Raw genomic sequence first — 11,375 nt, forward strand, 5'->3', positions numbered from 1 at the left:
AAAGAATTGAAGAATTAACAAAGGAGTTGTACACCCTCACGAATAACGGGAAAGCAAAGGAAGACCAGAAGAAAGAAGTCGGGGGATCAGAAAAACAACTCGGCGAAGAAATTCCACAGGAGCCACAAAGGGAGCAGCCACCCAAAAAATCGAATTTTCAAAGGATAGGACCAGTAGAAAGTGCTGATATCAATGGAAGGAAGGAACACTACTCAAAGCAACAAGAAAGAGACAAACCAGAATTGAGCCAACTCTACCAAGAAATATCAAGAAGATTTGACAAAGAAGATGACTACGGAGAGTCTGAGTTAAAAGAAGACATGTCTTATTACAGAAGGGCAAGATCGCCAGATTATGGAAGAACGGAACCATACGACAGATTCCCTTGTTTCGCAGGAAGACTACAAACTTTAAAGCTACCGCACAAGTTTAAACCAGCAAATCATTCCAAGTATGATGGCAAAGTCGAACCAAGACAATGGCTAAGGGTTTACTCCCAATCTATTGAATTAGCTAGAGGAGACGACGACATCAAGGCTCTATTCTTCCCAATGGCCCTCGAAGCAATACCGCTACAATGGTTTGACAAATTGAGGCCAAGATCAATCAGGTATTAGAAGACTTACAAGAAGCTTTCTGCAACAACTTCGCAGGCATTATTACCCATCCAATGAATGCAGCCGAATTGAAAGGAGTAAAGCAAAGGAGAGGAGAAAGTCTAAGGGAATACTATAGAAGATTTGGAGAATTCAGGGCTCAAGTCCACGACATTACTGATAGGGAGGTGATAGAGGCCTTTGCAGAAGGAATCTGGGCAAACTGGCAATACAAGGACTATTTCAATGAGAACCCAAGAACAAATGAAGACTTCAAGAGGGTTGTTGAGAAGCTAATTTCGTCAGAAGAAAGAACTCGGCACAGATTTGCTAGGGACAACCCAGAGAATAGAAGACCCGATTACAGACAGCAAGACAAAAGACCAAGGCAGGACAATATGGTGGCAACCACAGACAACAAAAGAAGATACAATGGCAACGGCAATGATAGCAATGGTAGCAATCACAATGGCAACTACAACAATAGCAACAACCGTAACAACAGCGATTACAACAGTAATAGCAACTATCAGAGTAACAACTACCGAGGAAGAGCACCGGAAAACATAGAAAACATGCCGTGTCACATACACCCAGGGGCCAGACACAAGTTAGTTGAATGCAGCACTTTTCAGCGGCAATTCATGAAGAGAGAAAACAGGAATCAAAACAACTTGGAGCCAAAGCAAGAAGAATCCAAGAAGGAGGAAAAGAGAGCTGAAGGAGATTATCAAGAACCCCAACGCCAATTAGCGGTGATATTTTCAGGTGTTCCTAACACACGAAGCAAAAGACAAGAGAAACTAGCTCACTAGAGCCATCATGGCAGCTGAACCAGCCATCCCAAGATATCTAGATTGGTCAGAGTACCCCATCCACTTCACAAGAGAAGACCAATGGACCAGTGCAGCAAACGCAGGATGCTACCCGCTGGTACTGGGTCCGACTATCGCAGGAGTAGCAGTAACTAAAGTACTCATCGATGGAGGAGCCTGGACTTAACATAATTTTCGCAGATACTCTCAAAAGGATGAATCTGGATTGTGAAGGTCTAATGACACCCACAAGCACACCATTCTACGGAATAGTACCCTGGCAGAGCAGCTATGCCCCTCGGACAGATAACCCTACCCGTCACCTTTGGCACACCAGACAAATACCGGACGGAATTCATCAAATTCGAAGTTGTAGACTTTGAATCATGCTACCACGCAATACTTGGGAGACCAGCTTTAACAAAATACATGGCAGTACCACATTATCCATACCTACTGCTCAAGATGCCAACAACAAAGGGCGTATTATCATTGAAAGGAGATCTAAAGAAAGCACATGATTGCGACGTACAAGCAGTACAAATATCCGAAAGATTACAAGATATAAAGGAAGGAAAGGAGATTGCAATGCTGGCCAACGAAATGAACCCAGATGAGATTAAGATACCGGCTAAGAAGCCAAGCAACTTCGCACCACCAAAAGAAGCCGCTACCAAGACTATTGACCTACTGACTGGTGATCCGGAGAAGACGGCAATCATCAGTGCAAATCTCGACCCCAAATAGGAACTCACGCTCACCAACTTTCTTCGGGACAACAAAGATATTTTCGCTTGGAAGCCAGCAGACATGCCAGGGGTCCCAAGGGAGTTGGCTGAGCACATAATTGATGTGAACAAAGGGTCCAAACCCGTTAAGCAGAAGTTACGAAGATTCGCTCCAGACAGAAAAGCAGCAATCAAAAAAGAGATCACCAAGCTCATGGCAGCAGGATTCATCAGAGAAATAATCAACCCGGATTGGCTTGCCAACCCGGTCCTAGTAGAGAAGAAGAATTCAAAAGAATGGCGCATGTGCATCGACTACACAGACCTCAACAAACATTGCTCAAAAGATCCATATGTCCCACCAAGGATTGATCAAATCATCGACTCGACAGCAGGATCAGCTCTGTTATCCTTTCTAGATTGCTATTCAGGCTATCATCAAATATCCTTAAGAGAAGAAGACCAAAGCAAGACTTCGTTCATTACACCCTTTGGGGCATATTGCTATAAATCAATGCCTTTTGGGCTAAAAAATGCAGGGGCAACATATCAAAGAGCAATTCAAACTTGCTTGGGGAGTCAAGTCGGAAGAAATGCAGAAGCATACATTGATGATGTAGTAATCAAGACAAAAGAACCCGGATCATTGATAGAAGACCTCGAGGAGACTTTCAAGAATCTAAAAGCATGGCAGTGGAAGCTAAACCCCACAAAGTGTGTTTTTGGGGTACCATCAGGACAACTACTCGGGTTTCTAGTCAGTAACCGAGGAATTGAAGCAAGTACAAAGCAGGTTAAAGCCATCATGGATATGAAACCTCCAAAGAAAGTTAAAGACATACAGAAGCTTACAGGATGCATGGCAGCACTCAACAGATTCATCTCCCGAACTAGGAGAAAAAGGGCTACCTTTCTTCAAATTATTGAAAAAGGCAGGAAATTTTGAATGGACAGAAGAGGCAGAAGAAGCATTCCAAAAGTTAAAAGAATACTTGGCATCATCACCAGTAATGACACCACCAAAAGACAAAGAGGACATGATGCTATACATTACAGCAACCAAGAACGTTGTCAGCACAGCAATTGTGGTTGAGAGAGAAGAACCCGGACACGCATACAAAATGCAAAGACCAGTCTATTACATAAGCGAAGTACTAACAGAATCAAAAGTGAGATACCCACACGTGCAAAAACTACTTTATGCAGTGTTGATATCATCAAGAAAGCTGAGACATTATTTCCATGAACACAAGATTACAGTGGTAACCAATTTTCCACTTCAAGACATTCTACGCAACAAAGATGCAACAGGTCGGATATCAAAATGGGCAGTAGAACTCGGTGCTCTCAACCTAGACTTCAAACCAAGAACAGCAATCAAATCTCAAGCATTATCCGACTTCATTGCTGAATGGACAGAAATCAGTCAAAAAGAACCCGAACCAATACTTGATCATTGGAAAATGTATTTTGACGGTTCCCTAAAGTTAGGAGGAGCTGGAGTAGGAGTACTATTCATATCACCAGAAGGGAGACAGTTAAAATATGTGCTACAAATACTTTGGCAGGCAACTAACAATGAGACAGAATACGAAGCATTAATACATGGTCTAAGAGTTGCAAGCTCGCTTGGGATCAAAAGACTACTTGTCTACAGTGATTCAGCTGTAGTAATCAATCAAGTCAACAAGGATTGGGATTGTACAAAAGATAATATGGATGCGTACTGTGTAGAAGTCAGAAAATTGGAGAAAATTTTCCAAGGGCTCGAAATCCATCATGTACTAAGAGATTCCAACATTGCAGCAGATGTGCTAGCCAAATTAGGATCAGATAGAGCAAAAGTACCACCCGGTATATTTGTGGAAGAACTCACAGCCCCATCCATCAAACAACTCGGAAACACAGAAAAAAAGAAGGAGACAACAGATCCAATGGAAATAGATCAAGCAGAAGAACCAGACCAGTCAAGACAAATCATGGTCATACAAAGTGATTGGAGACAAACATACATTGATTTTATCAAAGAGAAGAAACTACCCGAAGACAAAGCAGAAGCAACTCGGGTTGTACGAAGAAGCAAAAACTACATTCTGGTGGGGGATAAACTATACAAAAGAGCAGCATCATCAGGAGTACTGCTTAAATGTGTTCCGATAGATAAAGGAAAGGAAATCTTGGACGAAATCCACTCAGGATGCTGTGGAAATCATGCAGCCTCTAGGACACTAGTCGGCAAAGCATTCAGAACCGGTTTCTATTGGCCAACAGCACTCAAAGATGCAGAAGAGCTCGTCAGAACATGCAAGAATTGCCAAATGTTTGCTAGGCAATCATATGTGCCAGGCTCACAACTTAATATGCATACCGCCGGCTTGGCCGTTCTCATGCTGGGGGCTGGATCAAGTCGGACCACTCAAAAAAGCAAAAGGAGGCTTCGAATACATATTTGTGGCAATCGACAAATTTACAAAGTGGATTGAATACAAACCTTTGGTCAAATACAGTGCAGAAAAGGCAGTGGAATTCATACAAGACATCATGCATAGGTTCGGCATGCCCAACAGAATAATCACAGATCTTGGTTCACCATTTACAGCAAGAGAATTCCAATACTGGGCAAGAGATTGTGGGATAGAAATCGACTTTGCATCAGTAGCACACCCGTAGGCCAATGGACAAGTCGAAAGAGCAAATGGACTCATATTACAAGGTTTAAAACCAAGATTATATGAAGATTTGAAAGATTATGGTGGAAAATGGATCGACGAATTACCGAAAGTAGTATGGGGTCTAAGAACCCAGATCAGCAGAGCAACTGGATACTCACCAGTTCTTTCTAGGTCTACGGATCAGAGGCAAGTACTACCAGCCGACTTAATATGGCTATCTCCAAGAATAGAACAATATGAAGAAGGCGAAGCAGAAGAAACAAGGCGGTTAGAAATTGATTCAATAGAAGAAATAAGAGACAGTGCAATCATACAAAATGCAAGATATCAGCAAGGGTTACGAAGACATTATGACAAAAGTACTCAACCCCGATCACTAAAGCCAGGGGACTCAGTACTACGACTAATCCAGAAGAAAGATGGACGACACAAATTACTCAGTCCATGGGAAGGACCCTTCATCGTGAAGACAGCAACATGACCCAGCACATACGAGTTGATGACTCCAGATGAAATACCTGTAAAGAACACTTGGCATATCAGCCAGCTCAAAAGATTCTACAATTAAGTACAATAGATTGTACTCAAGTTTCAAGAGAAATAAAACAGAGATTATTCAAGAAGAACAACTTCAAATATGAGCCCTGTCCAACGGACAGAACCAACCTGTAATCAGGTTGGGGAAAAAGGGGCTTCCCTGTTCACAGCCAACCCGAAAACGGTTGCGCTACACGGGCAATCTTGTCACTCAACCATATGGAGATGGTTTGACTGACGGCCAACGGCCAAATAGCTTCTTGGGTAAGGAGACCCAAGCTAGCATTTGTCACTCTACCATAAAGAGATGGTACGACTGACAGCCCTGTCCAACGGATAGAACCAACCCGTAATCAGGTTGGGGAAAAAGGGGCAGCCCTGCAAACAGCTCAACCCGGAAACGGTTGTTGCTATACGGGCGTAATCGCTTACCCCAAGAGCTGGTACGATTGCTTACTTACCCTGCAAACAGCCAACCTAGAAACGGTTTTGCTATACGGGTCCGGTCGCTTACCCCAAGAGTGGTACGATCGAATACTTCACCCAAGAAGCGGCACAAACACTCCGACAACTCGGTCGCCTACCCCAAGAGTGGTACGATCGACTACTTCGCCCAAGAAGTGGCACAAGCACTCCAACAGCTCGGTCGCCTACCCCAAGAGTGGTACGATCGACTACTTCGCCCAAGAAGCGGCACAAGCACTCCAACAACTCGGTCGTCTACCCCAAGAGTGGTACGATCAACTACTTCGCCTAGAGAGGGACACAAGCACTCCAACAATCTGGTCGCCTACCCCAAGAGTGGTACGATCGAATACTTCACCCAAGAAGCGGCACAAGCACTCCAACAACTCGGTCGCCTACCCCAAGAGTGGTACGATCGACTACTTTGCCCAAGAAGCGGCACAAGCACTCCAACAACTCGATCGCCTACCCCAAGAGTGGTACGATCAACTACGTCGCCCAAAAAGCGGCACAAGCACTCCAACAGCTCGGTCGCCTACCACAAGAGTGGTACGATCAACTACTTCACCCAGAGAGGGACACAAGCACTCCAACAACTCGGTCGCCTACCCCAAGAGCGGCACGATCGACTACGTTGCCCAAGGAGGGGCAAAAACACTCCAACAACTCGATCGTCTACCCCAAGAGTGGTACAATCGACTACTTCGCCCAAAGAGAGGCACAAACACTCCAAACAACTCAGGTCGCCGATCCCAAAGAGCGGTACGATCGACTACTTCGCCCTAAGGAGCGATCTACAGTACAAATCGGTTGATTACCCCAAGAAAAGTATAATCAACTCCATCAACTCTACTACATCACAAGAAGAAACAAGCTATGGCAAAGCAGAAAAAAGCCACAAGGAAAGACAGGGCGAAAACTTTTCCATATTATTCAAAGACATCTCAGAAGAAAAAGAAAGACAGGTCGAAGCCTGCTCATTTCAGTCAAAGACAAATTCAAAAGCAGGGCAAAGCCTGATCATATTTTCAGAGACAAGTATATATTACAAGAAACCACAAGTTCATTACACAAAACATCTAAGGAGCTGGAGGCACAGCAGGAAGCACATCCATCTGTTCCAAGATTTGGTCTGTAAGACCACCAAGCTCCACCTTTGCCTCATCCCATCGCTGCGCAAACTCTGCAGTCACAGAAGGATCTACAATCTGCTGAAGCAGAGCATCAGGAGTGGCAACCCAGATGAAGGATATAACATTGTTTACACAACGGTAAAAACCACCCTTGACAAACTCAAAAAATTGAGTTGACAACACTGGGATAATGCCTCTCAACCCTTGAGCAAAGTCCTCCTGGTGACAAACAGCAGCAATAATAGGCTTCACAGCTTCATAAAGAGCCCGGAATTGATCTTGGGCACCTGTTAGCTTAGTTTGGAGAGCCCGGAATTGATCATGGGCAGCTATTAACTTCTCCTGCAAATCTTGCACTGACTTCAAAGCCTGAACAAGGTTACGGTCAGCTCCAGATCTAATCAGCTTAGCCTGAGCAAATAAATCTTGGGCCTCTTTCAATTTGATATCAGAAGAAGAACTTACAGACTCGGCTTGATTTTGAGAAGTACGAAGGGTATTGACCATCTCCTCTCGTTCTTTCTGCCAACTCTCCTTATCCTTAACAAGAGCTGAAAAGAAAGCAGACAAAGAACTCAAAGAAAGAAAGAAAAAACAAGGCAGAAAAAGCAAGTATGCAAAGAAAGGAGAACCCACCAGTTTTTTCTTTCTTCAACGCAGAGACCTCATTCTGAGCAGCAGTAACAGCCTGCAAAGATGAGTCGCGCACCTTCTCAGCCTCAAGCACCTTAGCTTTGAGGGCGGACTCCATCAGAGCACGCTGTGCCTTCTCATAAGTCAGGACAACTTCAGTCCGAGCCAGCTCATCTTCCTTTCTTTTCAAATTGGCTTCAGCAATGGCAGTAAATTGTGCCTCATGAGGACCGAATAAGACATCCTGATCTTGAAATAAAGACTACAAAGCAAAAATATGTGAGACAGCAGCAGAAAAAACCAATATCGAAAGTTAAAAAGAACTCGAATACCTTGAGTTTGGCGCCATACGCGCCCGAGAAATTCTCCCACAAAGAACCAACTCAGACAGCCGCTCAACACGACTGAGTTGGACCAACTCCTCCCCACCCTGAGTTAATAGGAGAGCACTTGGAGTAGAAGTCAAAGGCTGGCCGGCACTAGAAGTACCAGCAGCATCCACAGCAGCAACAGACGAAGGATTATTATCAGCCGGCTCCCCATTCACTGCATCCTCCCGAGCAGCTGCTTCGAGGTTGTCCAACAGGGACAACCCGGTCGGCAGAATAGGAGCAGCAAAAGGGCTGCCTAAGTTCACTTCAACTTGGTGCTCCATTGGAGGAGACACCGGAGTTCCAATAGCCTCCTCCTCAACACGCGGAGCAGGAGAGGCAATACGTGGAAGAGAAGCTACAAAGAAAACAACCCGTCAGACAGAAAAGAAAAAACCAAGAAAGCAAGCATAAACGGGAAAATAACTTACCAGCAGTAAAATCTTGTAGAGGTCCACCAGCATCAAGAGCCAGGGAAGAAGAAGTATCCTCGAAGGCCTACATTCGAAAAAAAGAGCTCGGGCCAGTCAGAGACAAAAGCAAAAATGGCGAATCAGAAGACAAGATAAATATACTTACTTGATAACCTTCTTAAAGTTTCCAGCCACCCCTGAGAAGCCAAGATTCGGGAGAGGCACATCGAACAAATCATCCTCAACCACCTCAAAGGAGGGGATTGGGAGGGCCTCTAGGACAGAAGCAGATACAACTGTCACAGAAGGGGCACAAGATGCCGGTTTCTGACTATAATGAAAAAAGTAATTCAGTTATTTAGGAAAAGAGCAAAAAGACAAGCACAAGAAAATTTACAGCGGAAGACTTACGGTCGAGTGATCAAGGGGACCTCATCCTCAGTCTCCACCTCGCTCAATACAACAGACCGGCCTTCTATCAAGACAACAAAAGCTGAGGATCAGTAAAACAAAGCAAACCAAAAGACAGAGGCAAAAACAACACAGGAGAAAGCACAAGCTCACCTACGAGAACATTACCTGTTGAGGCAATCTGACGAATTGAACGTTGCCTCTTGGGTAAAATATGCTTAGCAGCAACCTCTGACTTCTGCTTCCTGGATGACAAGATATATTGAGCAATTCGAGGATCAGGAACATACTCAACGTAGGAGTGGTGACCTTCAAACAAGCCAGTAATCAACCTGGCAGAAGAAGAACCCGGCCCGGTAGCAGCAACTACCATAGGACCGGCAACAGCATCATCATCTTCATCTCCTTCTTCGGCGGGCTCTTCAACAATAGCCCCGCCACCACCAGCAACAGCTATCTCAAGCTTAAAAGCCTGACCAAAACCCTACAAGAGAAGAAGAAAAAAGTCAAAAACAGAATACGAATTACAAAAACCCAAAAGAACTCGGAGGAGATTACCACTTACCTTAGGAGGAGGATGAGCAGCATCATACTCTTCAACACGAGCAGGCATCACAGAGACCCCACCCAGAATACTGCCCATAGGCGTTCAAGAATGACCTCCTCAGGCAACTCGACATCAGGAACAAGTCGGAAAGGATCTGAGGGCCCAGTATATTCAAAGCCGTAATGCACCCTCTGCATAAGAGGTTGCACCCGGTGACGCAAGAAACTGGCAACTATACAATTGCCACTTAAGCTTGCCTGTTTAAGCACTGCAACTCGAGCAAGTATAGGCTTCAGAGCAGCACGCTCAGCAGAAGAGATTTTATCTTTCCAAATAGAGAGGGGAACGGGAAGAACAGAAAGACCATGAGAAAAGGAAAGAGCAGGTTTTCAAATATAAAACCACTTCTCCGCCCAATTCTTGACAGAATCAGAAAGGGTAAGAGAAGGGAAAGAAACTCCCTGACGGGATTGGATAAGGCAGCAGCCGAGAAAAGGAGTATTATTTCCGTCTGACAAACGCACATGGAAAAAATGACGAAAAAGAAGAAGATTTGGAGGAATTCCAACGAAAACTTCGCAAAAAATGCACGAAGGTAGAAAGAAAAAGAACCCCGTTAGGGGTAAGATGATGGATTTGAATCCCATAGGATCCAAGAAACTCAAGCAAGAAATCGGACGGGGGATAACAGATCCCCGCCCGCACAAAAGGAACAAAAAGAACAGATTGATTCGGAGTGGGAGAAGGGACATCGTGCTCACCAGGACCAGAGAAATTAGAGAGACATTTCTCCTGAAGAAGGCCATGAGCAACAAGCAGATCCAACTCCGCCTCCGAAGTCGACGGCTTGGGGAGTTGCCTCTGCATTTTCCGCATCGCAACAAATTCGGTGTTCTCGATCACCTTGAGCGACGCCTCCTCGTCGACAGATTTGCCCTTATTCTTGCTCTTGTTCTTCGCCACCATCTCAGAAAAACAAAGACAAGATTTGGACGGAAATAGCAGGAGATCGAAGGCACAATGGAGCTAGGGTTTTGGCTGAGATTGGGGAATTTTTTACTGCAAAGGTAAGTTAAGCCAACAGTAACAGAGCAGTTATCTTTATACAAGAAAAATACGCGGCCCACGAGGCCCAAAATCACGCGGATTGCCCGAAGAGGCCCTTCAAAGTTACTGTTCCATAATTATCGTGCAAACAAAACGAAAAGGCAATGGTCCGTTCAGACTATAACGGATACATGACGAATTAACACATTCATAAGGAGGCAACCAGGAAACAAGGATGCAACAAGTTAGTCATGACAAAACACCACAGTACAAACATACAAAAGAGCTCGGCCACATCAATAAACAACTTAGTCATAGAGCAGAAAGGAATATTTTTTCATTTCATCAAAGGTACATTGAGATTACAACAGAATACAAGATCTGATGAATTCGACGAAGAAAGCAAAGGAAATCATTCAGCACGAGGTTGCAACCCTCGAACCAAGATTCGATATTACCAGGCAGGATAAAACAACTCGAATGTACTTTTCTCCAAAGGAAAGGCGCATATCCAAGATTGCTATAGGTGACAGAGAAGGCACCCACAAGTCATCCAAGATTGACAACGACAACCACGTCAATATGGAAGAACCCAGCACCATCTCTCAACATGTGTTGATCTATATTGGACTGAACCTAAATGGCACAGCAGAAGACTGAATAATGGCTGATCTACAACGGACTGTCGAAGAACAAGCCGGAACACGTGCCAATCATCACTGTAAGAAGAACAAAAAAGAAAGGGCGGGCACTGGAAGATGAGGCAACGCAACATGCATCACTCACATCACAAGTCCTACACCATTTGCCTCAATATCCCTTACAGCTAAATACCACCTCGAGACTAGCCTGCTACTAGTCTCTATTACAAGACCTACACCATTTACTAAGAAAACAGAAGAAAGAGAACAGGCTCGGGGGCTCGTCGAGCTCCCAAACTATAATATCCATGACTACAAAAAGAAGAAGAAGAAACTGCACAGCAGGGTATCAGCAACAGGCCATAT

Source organism: Miscanthus floridulus, chromosome 3 (assembly GCF_019320115.1).
Source record: "Miscanthus floridulus cultivar M001 chromosome 3, ASM1932011v1, whole genome shotgun sequence".
Taxonomy (NCBI): Eukaryota; Viridiplantae; Streptophyta; class Magnoliopsida; order Poales; family Poaceae; genus Miscanthus; species Miscanthus floridulus.